This window comes from Coenobita brevimanus, chromosome 91 (assembly GCF_032717465.1).
Source record: "Coenobita brevimanus isolate Jiangsu-jjx chromosome 91, ASM3271746v2, whole genome shotgun sequence".
Lineage (NCBI taxonomy): Eukaryota > Metazoa > Arthropoda > Malacostraca > Decapoda > Coenobitidae > Coenobita > Coenobita brevimanus.
This window is the reverse complement of record NC_137044.1, coordinates 16,452,053-16,469,440: the sequence shown is the minus strand read 5'-3', so window position 1 is coordinate 16,469,440 and position 17,388 is coordinate 16,452,053.

Genomic DNA, 17,388 nt, shown 5'->3' with positions numbered 1-17,388 from the left:
CACGTGCATAACAGCACCCGAAAATCAACTGTACACAGAAAAAATAATTTTATGTTTAATTTTTTATGAGGCAACACTTAAACAGTACACCCTTAAGGGTATAATGTACAGTAACTTTATAAATACAGTAATCAACGTTAACGATTTCCATTACAGTACAGTACTGTATATTATTATTGTGAATGTGGAGAACAAAATCAATTGTGTAATTGGGATTAATGTGGTGAAGAATGTAGAAAATTTTAAATATCTTGGAACGATTGTATCATCTAATGGATCATTAAACAGTGAAATTGAGGAGAGGATTAGACAGGCCTGGTGAGCTGTTGGAATGTTGAACTCTGTTTGGAGTGTTGGTGGGGCCTGAAGGGGATGGCAAGATACAAATATTGGTGGAGAGAGTTCATCGAGGCCCTGTGCATCGCGTGGGGTGCCACAGGAAATGATTGATTTATTGATTGACTGTATATTCCATCCCTGAACTGTTCTAACTAAGACTTGGTTGGTTAACGTTGGTTACCTCTAAAAACTTACTTATTAGGTGAATACTGATACAGTAAAAAATAGTGGCAGAAATAATGGTTGACCAAACAATGCAGACACATTTACTTTATTATTATTTAACTGGCACTCACCTGCTTTTTGAGAGTTTCCATGTTCTTCCTGAGGGTCCTTATAGCATTTTTAGGAGTCCCTGTCAGGCAATGTACTGTATTTCAGTGGCTGTCAACCTCTCCTCAAGGAGCTGCAAAATCCTTCCCTTGTCGGCCGCTGAATGCTGGCAATGTTTCTGGCCAACCCTGTACGCGTGCTTTTCCTTAGGCCGTTGCAGTGGCCTTGCACCATCCCCCTCAGCTCGTTGCTCTGCTCTTTGTACCTCACTGGCGCGCTCCATCTCAAACGTCGAAGTGCAGTCGTCCAGGTGTGGGACTGGAAGCCACGAGCCATGAGGCGAGCACAGCACAAAAAAAAGCGAAATGGTGTGTGGGTCTGTAGTTCCGCCGCTGTATCGACAGAGGGCAGGCTGGTCGCAAGATGGCCGCCAACAAATTAGCATCGGTATGCATCGTCAGCTGCCGGCTGGGAGCATCGAATTGAGGGGAAATTCGTGAATTGTGAGACTAGTTGGAAACTTTTTTCTTGCATGAAAAACAAGGCGTCGAAGTAAAATGCGTCCAAATACGAGTAAAATGCGTCCAAATACGAGTACTTACTGTATATATCTTTGTGGTAGGTGGGGGCACTCACCATCCACTCACTCAATGTAGTGCTGCTTTGGGTGTCTGCCCTTTCCTCTCCTCCATCCTTCTTTCCTTCCATCCTCTTATGTCCTTCCTTCCTTCACGCTTTCCTTTCTTCTACCTACGGGTGACTTTACACTCCCTCTTCTGTCTTTCTTTCCTTCATTCTTTCCTCTTCCTTCTGCCTATGGGTAACTCTACACAGAGTGACAAGCCAAATGGTTCCCTGCATACCAGGAAACCATTTGCTATGCTGGGTGGTGACCATATAACAAGATTATGGTGCCTGGTGGTTTAATGGATAATTAAGATGCTCCAGTTGGATTGAACCTGTGCAGGTTTATATCCAAGGGATGGTTAGAGTTTATTGCTCACGTAATACCACTCAGGGATGAGTGAGGCTGGTCACTTTCGTCTTAAATGTCAGGACCAACTTGCCTAGCCCTGGGCTCCTATGCTTCTCATGGGGGAACACGGGATTAGATGATGATATATATATATATATATTTATATATATTTTTTTTATGCGAGGAAGAAGGAACCAAAGGCCATGAGCCCGCAGTAACAGTTCCCTCCAAGAGAAAAACAAAATACAATAGAGAGCCAAATTCAAGATCAGATCATTTTGAGATGCCTGGACACACTGCGTTTGAAAGACTGGAGATCATAGGAAGCAGGAAATACAGACAGAGGGAGACAGTTCCAGAGCTGACCTGTTGCATAAATGAAAGACTGGGAGTAACGGTTAACTCTTGCATTAGAGAATTGAACAGAAAAGGGATGAGAGTTTGCTGCCAGACGGGTGCTACGCGCCCGTCGTAGAGGTGGAGGAATGCAAGCAGACAGTTCAGAGGAGCAGTGACCATTAAAGTAGCAATAGAAAAGAGATAAAGATGCAACAGAGCGGCGAAGAGACAGAGGTTGAAGGGAGTCAGTAAGAGGAGGAGAGTTAATGAGATGAAAAGCCTTTGACTCCACCCTATTGAGAAGAGCTGTATGTGGGGAGCCTCCCCACACATGAGAGTTGTACTCCACACAGGGGCGGATAAAACCCCTGTATAGAGTCAACAGTTGTGCAGGGGTAAAGAAAGAGCGGAGTCGGCTTAGCACACCCAATCTCTTGGAAGCAGATTTTACAAGAGATGTAATATGATTTTTCCAAGATAAGTTCCGAGTAAATGAAACCCCAAGCATGTTCAAGGATGATGCAGGATTAAGCTGAATATTATTAAACATTAGTGGGTATACCTGTGGAAGATTTTGTCGGGTTGATAGGTGTAAGAACTGAGTCTTAGATGCATTAAAGACAACCATATTATTTTTACCCCAGTCAGAGATACGAGCCAAGTCAGACATTAGGTGTGCCATAGCCTCATCCCTTGTTTGTTGAAGCAACTGTTGAGATGGGCGTTGCAGGAACCGAATGGAAAGGTGAAGGGTGGAGTCATCAGCGTATGAGTGGATAGGGTTAGATGTACAGCTTAGAAGATCATTGATGAATAAAAGGAAGAGAGTTGGTGATAGGACAAAGCCCTGAGGAACACCACTGTTGATAGATCTAGGAGAAGAACGATGGCCGTCTACAACAGCGGCTATAGAACGACCAGAAAGGAAACTAGCGATGAAGGCACAGATAGAAGGATAGAAACCGTAGGAGGGCAGTTTGGAAATTAAAGATTTATGCCAGACTCGATCGAAAGTCTTTGAGATGTCAAGTGCAATGGCAAAGCTTTTGCCAAAGTCCTGAAAGGAGGATGACCAGGAGTCTGAAAGGTAGGTGAGAAGATCGCCAGTGGAGCGTCCCTGACGGAACCCATACTGACGATCGGAAAGAAGGTTGTGATAGGAAAGATGCCTTAAAATTTTTCTATTAAGAATTGACTCGAAAACTTTTGAAATACAGGACGTTAAAGCAATTGGACGATAGTTGGAGGGTTGGGAGTGGTCACCCTTCTTTGGGACTGGCTGAATGAGAGCAAACTTCCAGCAAGAAGGAAAGGTACAAGTTGACAGACAAAGGCGAAAGAGTTTGCCTAGGCAGGGTGTAAGCACAGAAGCACAGTTTTTGAGAACAACAGGAGGGACCCCATCAGGCCCATATGCCTTGTTAGTACTGAGGCCAGTGATGGCAGAAAATACATCAACTGAAGAAATTTTAATGTCAGCCATGAGGAAGTCAGAGGGGGGAAGTGATGGAGGAACAGCACCGGAATCGTCTAAGGTGGAATTGGAGGAGAAAGTCTGTGCCAAGAGATCTGCTTTATCAGTAGAAGAAATAGCTACAGAACCATCAGAGTAGAAAAGAGGAGGGAAGGATGATGAGGTAAAGTTGTTAGAAAGATTTTTGGCAAGGTGCCAGAAGGAGCGGGAAGAATTCGAGTTGGAGAGTTGAGAGCATTTAGTATGGAAGAAATTATTTTTAGTAGAGCGAAGAACAGACTTAGCACGATTCCGGGCAGAAACGTAAAGACGATGTGATTCAGGGGTGGTTTGTATATATGTATATCATCATCATCATCCAGACCTCCTTTCCCATCCAAGGGCAGGGTGAGGAGTAGCAATGTCCAGACAGCACAAACTTGCCCAATCCAAATAGGTCACACTTCCATTCACTCATCATCCAAGCCCCCGGAATCCTGGCTCTACCGGATACCCCAAAAACATTCACCACATTCTGCAGCTTCACACAAACGTATCCAATTGAGTCAGTCTGGATGCTGCCATGCTCAAGGGGTGCCAAAATCCCAGATCATGCACTTCTCCTCACAACATTCATCCAGCCAGCTCGATCTCTTGTCAGTTCCCTAGCCTCACCGACTTCCAAACCTCTCTTCCTCAAACACTCATCCACCATATCTCTCCTCCTTGGCCTACCTCGCCTCCTCCCTCCTTCAGATTCGTTCAGTATGCTGTACCTTTTTCACCACACTATTGTTATCCAAGTTTTCCACATATATATATATATATATATATATATATATATATATATATACACATACATACATATATATATATATATATATATATATATATATATATATATATATATATATATATATATATATAATACATACACGAACACACAAAATGTTTGCTGTATAAGGTTAGGGTTGTGAGAGATCGAGCTTGACATTGTGATTTGTGGCTGTAGTAAGATGAACTCTTTAATTCTCAAAGAACTTTGTGTATGACTAGAATGCTAAGGGCAAACCTCTTTCCCAAAGGTGCCTCCATGACTTGTCAGTTGAGGATTTTTTTTTTTTTTTCTGCATTGTAAGCTAGGTTCATTGGGATTTGGGAAGTTGTAAAGTCAGTTGTGGGAGTCCCCTCCCTCAGTACTTTCATAGTTTTGGTTAAAACCAAAGCATCACCATTACGGTGGAACATTTGTAACCTGTAGGTGCATTTCTAGCATAGATACAGTTAGTAGGATACTCAGACCTCATGTGCCAGCAAAAAAAAAAAAAAAAAATGCTGTCATTATACTGATTGCACCTGGTAGACCATAAAACACATTATCATATAAAGCACATGTTTGTTTCATTTTGTTTAGTTTTTGAAGTCTCCAACTTGCATGCATGCGTTGGCCTTGGTCATCTAATGGCTGCTCTTCATGGTGCTCAATCTCTGGAAGCTTTCTTATGCAGTCCCTTATCCCTGAGGTCACAACAATGACCTCATCCCAGGTCTTTTTCGGTCTGCCTTTTGCTATGCTACCCTTAACATTAACATTTCTCACTTTCTGCACCCAATTATCATCCCTTATCCTCTCCACATGCCCAAACCATCTCAGTCTACCTCTCCTTATCACAGCACCAATACACTCCGATCCCATCGTATCCCTCAACTCTTCCATCATAAACCTACCCCCCCCAGGCCTCACACTCAGGGATGCACTGCACATCCACCTAATCATTGTCATTTCTGTACATCTGAGCCTGCGAATATCCTCGTCATTTACTGTCCAGGTCTCACTATCATACAACATTACACTCCTAACACATGCTGCATACGAAGATCCTTAGCATGGAGGGAGAGCCCTCTCAATGTTAGGAGAGCCAACAGTTCCCTGAATTTCTTCCAACCACTCATCACTCTAGTCACAGAGCTAGCTCCAGCCATATCTCCAGCACATAACAAGTCTCCCAAATAACAAAACTCTTCCACACACCCAAGAGACTCACCAGCAAGTTCAATCTTTTCACGCCTGACAATCTTCACCTGCTCTCCCTGACACTCCGCACACTTGGAATCAGCATTATCTCTCAGTCTACCTCTAGTACCACTACATCTCCTCAGCACCCACTTATCATAGACACTGCACAAGACGGAATTGCTTCCTACACCCTTGTGGCAAATCGCACATGGCCACTCTCCCTCTTCTTTGATAGTACACGTACTGCCACCGGCCCTAGTTAATATGACTCTTGTTTTATCTGCATTTACTCTTAAGCCCATGTGCCCCAGACCATCTCTCCATTTCCTAAATCTTTCCTCTGCCTCCCTTTCATTCTCTGCAGTCAACACCAAATCATCAGCATACAACATCTCCCATGGGAGTCCATTTCTGAAGTCACGTGGGAGGGCTTCAAGCACCATGATAAACGACAAGGGGCTGGATGACTCTGTCGCTGATGCCTGTCCAGGATGCAACGCAGCACCCCATACTATTAAGCACATTATGGAAGAGTGCATTGCACGCAACCACCTACGCCAACAACACAACATACACTCTTTGAGAGCTCTGTGGGAAATCACGGTCTCGAGCATGGCCTTCCTAAGGGACTCGGGGCTTTTCGGCCAGACTGCCTAGGGAACAACTACTACTACTATTACTTCAGCACAACATACACTTTTCTAGAGTTCTGTGGGAAATCCCGGTCTCGGCCGTGGCCTTCCTTAGTGAATCGGGGCTGTTCAACCAGACTGCCTAGGGAACAGCTACTAACTACTACTGCTACAACAAGGGGCTCAAAACTGACCTCTGGTGCACGCCAACATTCGCAAAAAACTCATCACTCAAATCTCCATTCACCCTTACCTGGGTGCGAGCACCCACATACATAGCCATAACCACCATAACCAGCCATTCCTTGATCCCAAGCTTTTTTATTGCCCACTTCACCACCTCTCTAGGGACTCTGTCAAAGGCCTTTTCCAAATCAACAAAAACAAAGTACAGCTTCCCTGTCTTTCCAATATACTTTTCCTGAAGCTGTCGAACAATGAATTTGGCATCAGTGGTCCCCTTGCCTGGCATGAACCCAAACTGCATCTTATCAGTATTCACTCTTTTTCTAATCATACCTTCTCGAACGCTCTCCATTACCTTCATTATCTGGTCGAAAAGTTTTATGCGTCTCTAATTGTCTCTTTCCAGGGCATCACCCTTCCCCTTCTACACATTTACAGTTACCCTCTTCAGCCAATCATCTGGGAAAACACACTCATATATAATCGTATTCATCAGGTCAGTGACTAACCTCAATCCTGTATTTCCTGAGGCTTCCAACATTTCAGCAGTCAACTCCGACACACCTGCTGCCTTCCCCACCTGCATCCTGCCTATTGGACCGCTCATAGTAGCAGCGTCAATCAACAACCAAGGACCAAACACTGGATCTGCTGGCTCCAAACCCTCTCTGTCCCAGTCAAACTCCTCATTCAGCAACCAGCTGTGATGCTTACTCCATGCATCTTTAATATCCCCACAGTTCTCCACTACCATTCCGTCATCATTCTTCACACACTGTACACCTATGATATCCCTATTCTCCCTCTTCATTTGCTTTGCCACCTTAAATATCATGTTCTTCCCTTCCACATGATTAAGGTTATCAAGTAAAAGTCTCCGTGATTCAGACTTTGCCCTGTAAACCTCTTTTCTAACCCTATGCCTGGCAGCCAAGTATTCCTCTCTGTTACCACCCTTCTTCCATTCCCGGAAAAGCCTTTTCTCCGTGACTGTAGCTTACACTCCCTCATCCCACCACCAAGATACTTAATTTACTTTATGTCTTGGTGGGTCTCCTGTCCATCCACATACTGAATTAGTAAATCTCAAAAGATTGCTCTTGAGGGCTCTATACTGTTCATTAACACTTATGTCAACATCTCCCTGTTCAGCCACCACTCTCCTCGTCTCCTTATAGAAGGCATCCCTTACTGCTCATTTTTTTCAGCTTCCATATTTTCCTCCTAGGTGCACAGGTCCTCCTTTTCTTCACCCACTCCATAAGCACCATGTCACATATCAATAACTTGTGTTGCTGCACACACTCCTCTCTCCCTATAACTTTAACAACTCTCACTAGCTTCCTATCAGCCTTCCTGACCAGGAAATAGTCTCTCTGGCTGCTGTTTCCTTCTGACTTGTATGTAATCAACCTACTCTCCCTTTTCCTAAAATGTGTGTTGCACACAGTCATGTTCAATGCCTCCCTAAACTTGAGTATCCTTTCCCTTTCCTAATTTCTTGTACCATATGCACATCCCCCATGTACCCTTCATGTCCTTGAGCTGCTTCACCAACATGACCATTTAAGTCTCCTCCCAAAACTACAATCTCATCATCCCCCATACCACTTACTACACATATTAAGACATCCCAAAATCTATCCTTTTGTACCTCACCCAAGCCTGTCTGTGGAGCATATGCCGATATAAATGCAGCCATTTTCATACTGAAAAAAATTTTCATTACTATTATCATGTCACTTACTCTCATAACTTTAATGCCATATTCCACCCATTTCTTCCCATCCAACACACCCACACCGCCATATCTGCCTGTCCTACCCTCACATGTTTTGATAATAATAAGGTTTAAGTATAAAACCCTGCTCAAGGACTCACTATACTTCATATGCATATTACTAATAATAGTCAGGACAGTGATAATTACTGGCTTCTCAGAACCATCATTCCTTGCCACACCTAGATTAGACTCCCATACAGTCAGCATCCACATAACCCGCAGTCCTGTAGTGTGAAACTCACATAACATGGGAGGCAAAATTTTATGTCTAAATTTAGTCAGCGCAAAAATGATATACATTACATGGGTGGAGGAAGCTGCCCATTTTTTTTAACACCATGCTACATGGTGGCAATAGACATAATGCAGCCAGAGGCCCCATGGTTCAAACAGTCATAGCACAGTAAACAAGGGTCATCATGCAGTGGGAACAGACACAATGCGTCCAGTGGTAGTCATAGTGTGGGTTGCATCAGCCTATGATGTATGGCTGTCACCTGTTTGCGCGGGGTGTCATCACGGTCCACTGAGCATTCCTGCCCCAGTTGAGCCTACCCTTTCCCTGCACTCTGGCTGCACACATGCTCTGTGTGATCTTTGTGACCAGTAGGAGTCCTGCCCTGCCACGGAACCCCACCCCACGTCACCCCAGCAGGCCCACAACCTCTGCCTTTCAAGATGAGGAATCCTCCAGTGTTTGTAATGAAGTCTTGATTGGGTAAATGTTCCAGAAAAAAAAAAAAAAAAAAAAAAGAACATTGCCCAAAAAAGTGAACTTGGGGCTGGCTCAGGTACCATGAAACCCTTTAACGTGTAAACATATAGCCCTATAATGCAGAATTCTTATAAAGCGGGAGCTTCATTATACAATATTCCTGCGTTATGTGGGCGCTCGCTGTACTGCCTAATTGTTCTCAGGCATTAAATCCTTTGAGTCAGCATATTGGAGGCCTTATTCTAAAACTTCAAACCTACCAGGTGGAATGAAGGGGTGGAGGAATACTTGCATAATGGATGTTATGGTTAGCAGGAGGAAATAATGATCATTGGCAGTAGTGAGACTTAGAGGCACCATTGCTTGATTCTCCTTGAATGAACTGTCAGGCTGAAGATATTGCAGATACAGTATAATACTAAGAAGGTTAATCTATTTTTTTTTTTTTTTTATATAAATAACAGAACGGAGGAAGGAAAAACAAATGGGTAAAAAAAGATAATCCATACACCAGATTACTGGTGTCCTCTGTTCATAAAATATCTGTAACAGTTAGACTTGAACAGTTGTGGGTTGAAATTTGGAGGAAAACAACTCTGGGGAAGCGAGTTCCAGAGAGATGCAGTTCGGGGAATGAAAGAATTCTGATAGGCAGAAGTTCTGCAATATGGTTGAGTGACATTCCAGTCATGAGCGCTACCAGATGCCCGTGTAGCACGAGGGAAGGCATGGAGAGGTGGCACCATGGACGCAACTTCGTCTGAGCATTTGCCAAAAAAATATCTGTAAAATAATGCAAGGGAGGCAACATTCCTTCTTACTTGCAGGGGAGGTAGTTTATATGTAATGGCAGGGTTGTTAATGATTCTAACGGCTTTATTCTGAATTTTGTCTAGTTGTCTTAATGCATCCTCTCCACAACCATTCCACAAAGGTGAGCAATATTCAAGCTGAGAGCGCACATGACTCTTATAAATTACAGCTAACTGCTCATCGGCGAAGAAGTAACGGACTCTGTACAATAATCCAAGTTTCTTTGAGGCAGTTTTAGCAAGTGATCTGACATGAGAGGTCCAGCTGAGGGCACTGTTAAGTGAGACACCAAGAATTTCAATTCTTTTGGAGATGGGAACATTAGTAGCATTGAAGGTAATATACGAATCTGGCAATATCTGTCTATTAGTAAACTGTATATATTTAGTTTTACTAGCATTAAAAGAGACAAGGTTGTTTTGTCCCCATTCACTGATTGTAGATAGATCTTGATTTATGGAGACGGCTCTACTGAGTTGAGAGGTAGAGACATTAGACTTTGTAAATGGATGTCTGAGTGTGAATGAACTATGTAGTGTTGAGTCATCTGCATATGAGTGAATGGGATTGTGAGTGACAGATAAGAGATCATTAATATGAACCAGAAATAGGGTTAGCGCCAGAACTGATCCCTGCGGCATGCCGGCGTTAATTGAGTGGAAATTCGAATATACGTCATCTACTTTTACTCTTATTTTCCTGTCACTAAGATAAGAAGAAATCAAAGGAACAAAAGACGTTAGTCCATAGCAAGGGAGTTTGGACAGCAGGGAACGGTGCCATACTCTGTCGAAAGCTTTAGAGATATCAAGAGCTACTGCATGAGTTGTTCCAAAAAGATCAATTGATTGATGGATGGTATGAGTTAAGAGATTGAGTATGTCAATGGTGGATCTTTCGTGGCGAAAACCGTATTGTCTATCACTAATTAAGTTGTTGGATTCAAGATGTTTAACAATATGCTTATTGATTAAAGTTTCAAATACCTTACCAAGAGAAGATGTGACAGCTATTGGTCTGTAATTGGAGGGGTCAGACGAAATTCCTTTCTTCGGAACTGGGTGGATATTGGCTTCTTTCCATGAATTTGGGAATAAAGAAGCACGTATGCATAGTCTGAATAATTTAGCTAGGACAGAGGCAAGTTCAGGGGAACACTTTTTCAAAACAATTGGTGGAATTCCATCTGGGCCTGGAGCTTTGTTGCCAGACGCCTCAATCCTGTTTGGGGTGGCCACAAACAAATCGCTTCCAAGTCGCCCTGTCCCCCGCCATTTCACTGCCCTGCTCCCAACTCACACCCCCATCTCTCATATACCTCTCCACCCCATCCCTCCATCTCATCCTCGGCCTCCCCCTCCCTCTTCCCCTCTCCACCTCACTCACATACACTCTCTTCATCAGTCTTTCACCCTCCATCCTCTCCACATGGCCAAACCACCTCAGTGTGTTCCTCATAACGCTTCCTATCACATCCACATCTACACCACAATGCTCCTTTATATCCTCATTCGTCAGCCTGTCTCTCCATATGACTCCACATGCTCCTCTTAAATAACTCATTTCCACTGCTCTCACTCTTGACTTGTGTCCTTCCAACAACGTCCAAGCTTCACTTCCGTACGTTAGAGTTGGTATCACAATACTGTCATGTAGTAACTTTTTCACTTCCATGCTCACTTCCCTGTTTCTTATCACTGCTTTCAAAGAACCAGCAACCTTTCTTCCCTGCTGTACCCTTTCAAGCGCTTCACCCTCCAAACCTCCATCCTTACTCATCACACTACCCTAGTACTTAAACGTACTCACATTTTCTAATTCCTCACCATCCAACCTCGCTGTACATTCACTGACTTCACCTCTCTCAAAGACCATCACTTTACTCTTCCCTACATTCACCTTTAGATTCCGTTTCTTACACACTCTCTCAAACTCATCCACCAAGCCTTGCAGCTCCCCTTCGTCTTCACTCAACAACACAGTATCATCTGCAAACAACAGTACAGGGAGTGTCCAAACACTACCCTCTCTCACCAGGGCCACTCCAACATCCACTACCCTACCTTGTACCTCTTTTATTACCCCATCCATGTACAGATTGAACAACCATGGAGACATGACATCCCTGTTTCAACCCAACTTTCACAGAGAAAAATTCACTTAGTTCACCATCCACACGCTTATTGATTAATGGAAAGAGATAGGAATACTACACCAGTAATTTGTTTTGGGTATACAATATTAACTTTGCTGATGTTACAGGAATTTTATTATTCTACAAGTATGCAGTATGGTAATTTATCAGTTGACTCACTTTTCTTGTTTTTGTAGTTGTTTTTGTGATCCCAGGCTCATCTGGAAATGAATATGGTGTACTTCTGGCTAAAGTTGCCCTTTTCCTGCAGTCCATCATCCTTCTTTTCAGGGATCAGGAAGAAGGTGAGAGGCACTTGTATAACCTCTTAATGCTTTCATGCAACATGCAGTTTGTTTATTCCCAAAACTCTCAAGATATGTCATAAAAAGTCATAGCGACAGCCCGCACTAGCAAATACCACAGTATTATTGTATTGAATTGCATGTGGACTTGTACATATATTTCATAGAGGTACAGACAGGGATAAAAGTTTGCTTATTATTCTCTTTCATCTTTTTTACACCTGCAATATGTCCATCACTTTCTTCTCTGATGCAAAATGTCAGCGAAAATCATCAGTGGGCAGAGAAACATACTATGCCTCTCTCATCTGGAATATTAGGTTGCAGAAGAGGTGAAATAAGTGAATTTTTGTCCCTGACTGTACATCTCCCCACATCATCAAAAACAGTATACAGTGTTTTGATTTTTCTTTTTTTCTCCATTGATAGGGTTCATTGATAATATGTACAGTGATAACTTTGAACCTTACAGTCCAGAGTTATCTCATTTAAGCTGAATTAATATGGCTAGCACTGGCTTGAATAAAAAGAGAGAGTTGTCTGTAAGCTGAAGGGGTTGAGATTGTTTTTAACCCTGGCAGCCTGGGGATACCTCACTTAACTTTTTGAAAAAATCTTGACATTAGCAATAATATAACCACATAAGCAAATGATGCATGGTGGTCTAGTGGGCTAAGGTGCTCCATCTGGGTGGAGTTTGTAAGAGTTTCCATCTGAAGAATGGTTGGGGCTTATTGCTCACATAATACTGCTCTGGGGAAAGTGAGGCTTGTCACCCGTGCCTAGAATGTCGGAACTGTGTAACCAAAATGTCCCTTGATTGTGAATTCAAGCACTATTTGTTTAACATGAAAGATCCTAAAAACAAGTGGTGATTGAGGATTTATAGTACTGTATTATTAATGTACTTACTGTTGACAATGAGGGTAGTTGTGATAAAACAATGCATTATTATTATATATAGGATTAGTATAACTTGCATTATTAATTATAGCAAGTTTATATTGTATTCTAGTCATTAAACTACAGTTTTTTTGTGTATTTCTTTTATTGAAAACCAAGAGAAGACATGTAATGCTATGTTCACATATATGTATAGTTTGGTTTGAGGTTTGTAAATTTAACAATTTGATGGCCAAATCAGGACTGATTTTCTAAAATTCATAATTTATATGTTACTGTACTGAGTGGGCAGGATGTGTTGTTGTTTTTGTTGCTTAACCTGTCTGTCTGGCTGAGAAGACCCATCAACCGCAAGCAAGCAGCTGCCTCTGTGGGATTGTCCTGTAGGTTCCCAGCACTGTTGATACTCTGTCTTAATGTGGCATGTGCTGTACAGTGCTCCATAATGTAAGTTATGTTGTCTGTACTTATTCTGCAAGTGGGGCATGTGTCATATTTTGTCACCCTCATAAAGAAACTGCCTGAGTCATTTTTTCTACTGTTCGGGAAATTGAAAAAACTTTCTTATCTTCTTAACTTTTCAATGACTTAAGCAGAAACTTGAGGCACATTTTAGACCACTCACACCCTAGACCTGACAAAGGCAGCTATACCAATAGGTGTGCCACGTGATGAAGAATCGATTTAGGCAAAAATCCAGAAATTGCCGAAAAATGACAGGCAGGTTCTATGAGGGTGATGATATGTGATTCTGCCAAACCTGATCAAAGCTGGTAATTGAGGAGGGTTGAGTGATGTCTTGATCAAAGCCGAGCAAGGTGAATTCAGTCAGCTCTGTTTAAGAATACTTCTTGCAGTTTGTGTAACTAAATTGTAATCATGCTGGTTTGGATTGTGTCCTTGTGATGATGATGATAGGGAGGTGATCAGAAGGAATTTGGGGTTCTGTCTATCAGGTGTGAATGTGTAAGTGGACAGAATGTGATGTCTGCTGAGGAGGGGGACCAGAGTGCTTGGTGTGGGACACAGGTGTATTGTGAGGTGTCATCGAGAAGTTACACGTTGTTGTACTGTCTTACAATGTCAAGTCCTTGGTAGATTTTCTGGTTGTGTTTGTACTAGGTGGTGTTTTTAGTGTTAAAGTCCCCAGCAATGATAGAACTGGGTTTCTGTGCTATGGAGAGAAACTGAGGGTTGTTATGCACCAGTATGGCATGGTAGGTGTTGGGGAATTAAATATTAAAACTGTTGATTTCATGCTTTTTCCCAGAGTTGACACTATAGTGTCATTCTGGAAGAGTGCTTGTGTTGTCTGTGTTGTGTCTTTGTAAGGGATGGATTTGTGAATGTAAGTGGTCAGACCTCCTCTATGGCCATCATTTCTGTCCATGCAGATATGTGAGTAGTGTCTGATGTGTGGAACTGTGTGTGTGTTTTTGAGTAGCAGTTCAAGGTCATGTTGTGTTACAGAAGGTCTTCAATCTATGGTTTTGTTTCTTAGGTCTTCAACATTTAGTTGTGTTGTGTTGCATGTTCAAGGCAGTGCTCATCTAGTATGGATCTGTGTTGTAAATGCAGTGTTTGTGTATAGGGTCCAAGTTATGGTGGCAGTGGTTGTTGGCAGGAGTGGTGGGATTTTCATTTGGCGTGGCAGGAAGTGTTAATGGAGATATCTCACATATAACATACCATGTGTTTTGGTATTGTCTGACATTTGCATGTGAAGTGTACAGTCATGCCTTGTTACGCCCACTGCAAATTGACTTCAGACCTACACACAGAATTGCTGTGGGAGATTTGTCTGTCTTTGCTTTGTGTTTCCACCTCTGCCAAATGAATTTTATGGGCAAGAAGCAACTGGCAACTCCTCTGGTGTTGGCAGGAGGTGGTGAAACACTCAGCACGTCAGTGCTTGCCCAGATAGGGGAGTTGGAGCATATGTTCCCGTCGCTCCGAGCCTTGTTTTTTCATATGCATTACTGTTTGCCCTGTTATTTTCCTAGAGTCGCGTTGTCATGCCTGGAAAGCATGCTTAAGGGATAAGAGAGTCCGTATCATTGCATGGAGGCAGGATAATGTCCCTGTGAACATGATTTGTGAATGTACTGGACGTGCAAAGTCGACTGTCATGAAGATTCTTGCTGCCCTTCACCTGATGTTGTACCAGAGCACAGGCGTGGCGGTGGAAAGAAGATGACTTCCAGAGGTACAGATACGCTTCTGAAGAGGGAAGTAATCAAGAATCCTCGACTGACAGCAGTAGAATTGAAGAGAATGCATCCCCAGGTGTTACAAGACATCTCAGTTCGAACTATCCAACATCGCGTGCAGAAGGAGCTGGGTTAGCCAAGCTGCACTGCAGTCAAGAAACCGCTTTTCACTGACCGCATGAAGAAGCAGAGCACTGAGTTTGCCAAGAAGTATGCACACTGGACATCGGATGAGTGGAGAAAAGTTGTTTTGCGATGAAAGCACATTTCAAGTGTTCCAGGTGCGTTCTGCCAAGGTTCGTCGCCCTGCCTCCCGTAGTCAATATGACCCTGCTCACACAGTGCCGACTGAAGCACCCACAATTAGTAATGGTATGGGGGTGTTTCTCAGGTGAAATGAGAAGTGGAGGCCTCTACTTTCTTCCTAAGAACTTGATGATGAATGGCAGCCGGTACATTCAAGTTCTGAAAGATCATTTGTTAAACTTTTTTGCTATTCATGGGTGTGACTTTTTCTTGTACGTTTCAGCTTCATGTCACAAGTCAAGAAAGGTGACAAAATGGTTTCAGGATAATCAGATTGAGGTCCTTGACTGGCCTGGCAACAGTTCGGATCTAAATCCGATTAAAAACTTTTTTTTTTTTTTTTTTTTTTTTATGTGCTCGACTCTGGGCATAGGCTTCACAGCCTGCTATCAAGGCCCAGCAGTCCTCCTACATACCATACACCTCTACATGTCACCACTTCGGCGCTAACACCCACCGTCCGTATTGAATACATGCTAGGGCTGTCTCATACAGGACTAGTGTATTGGTATTAGCGAGGGTATTTTTACGACATGTCGGCGGGTCTCCTGGTAGATCAGTAAAGCCTGATTTAATGAAATTCAAATCCTTAAACTGTTCCCTGCCCCAGCGGGGATTTGAACCCGGGTCCGTTAGGACTACAGGCCACCTCTCTACCGATATGAAGAAAATCATGGCAGAGAAGAAGACACCCGATCTGGACAACCTCAGGACTGAACTGACAATTGTTTGGTGCAAAGAAATGTCCTTAGCTTACTTTAGAGATGTGCTTCCATGCCAAAACGCATCCAACTGGTCCTGAAAAACAAGAGAAACATGATTTTATATTAATGAATGGCATTCATGAACAAATATTGTGATATACTATGATTTCTGTGTTTTTTAATACCTTGTGGGGGGAGGTCCTAAGTCAATTAGCGGTAGCTGTATATGTTGATAACGTGTCAAATGAAAACCCATTCGTTTTCGTAGGCTCCAACATGCTTGCATGCCTCGGCCTTGGTTACCTAATGGCTGCTCTCCATGCTGCTCGATCTATGGCAGCCTCCCTGTTCAGTCCCTTAACCCTGAGGTTACACTTAATGACCTCGTTCTACGTCTTTCTCGGTCTACCCCTCGCAGCCCCACCCCCAATATTAACACTACTCGCATTCTGCACCCAATTATCACCCCTCATCCTCTCCACGTGCCCAAACCATCTCAATCTACCTCTCCTCATCACAACACCAATACACTCCAGTCCTATCCTATCCCTCAACTCATCCATTGTAAACCCAGCCCCCCCAGGCCTTGCACGCGGGAATGCATTGCACATCCACCTAATCATTCTCATTTCTGTATGTTTGAGCCTGTGAATATCCTCTTCCTTTACTGCCCAGGTCTCACAACCATACAGCATCACACTCCTAACACATGCTGCATACAAAAACCCCTTAGCACGTAGGGAGAGTCCTCTCAATGTCAGGAGAGGCAACAGCTCCCTGAACTTCTTCCAACCACTTCTCACCCTAGCCACGGAGCTAGCCCCAGCCCCACCTTCAGCACATAACATGTCTCCCAATTGACAAAACTCTTCCACACACTCAAGAGACGCACCAGCAAGTTCAATCCTTTCACGCCTGACAATCTCCACCTGCTCTCCCCGACACGATGCACACATAATCAGCATTATCTCGCAGTCTACCTCTAATATCACTACATCTTTTGTGCACCCATTTATCACAAACACTGCACAAGATGGAATTACTTCCCACGCTCATGTGGCAAACTGCACATGGCCACTCTCCCTCTTGTTTGACTGTACCACCACCAACCCTAGATATCATCACTTTTGTTTTATCTGCATTTACCCTTAAGTCCTTGTGCCCCATACCATCCCTCCACTTTCTAAATCTATCCTCCGCCTCCCTTTCATTCTCTGCAGTCAACACCAAATCATCAGCATATATAATCTCTCACGGGAGTCCGTTTCTGAAGTCACGTGAGAGGGTTTCAAGTACCATG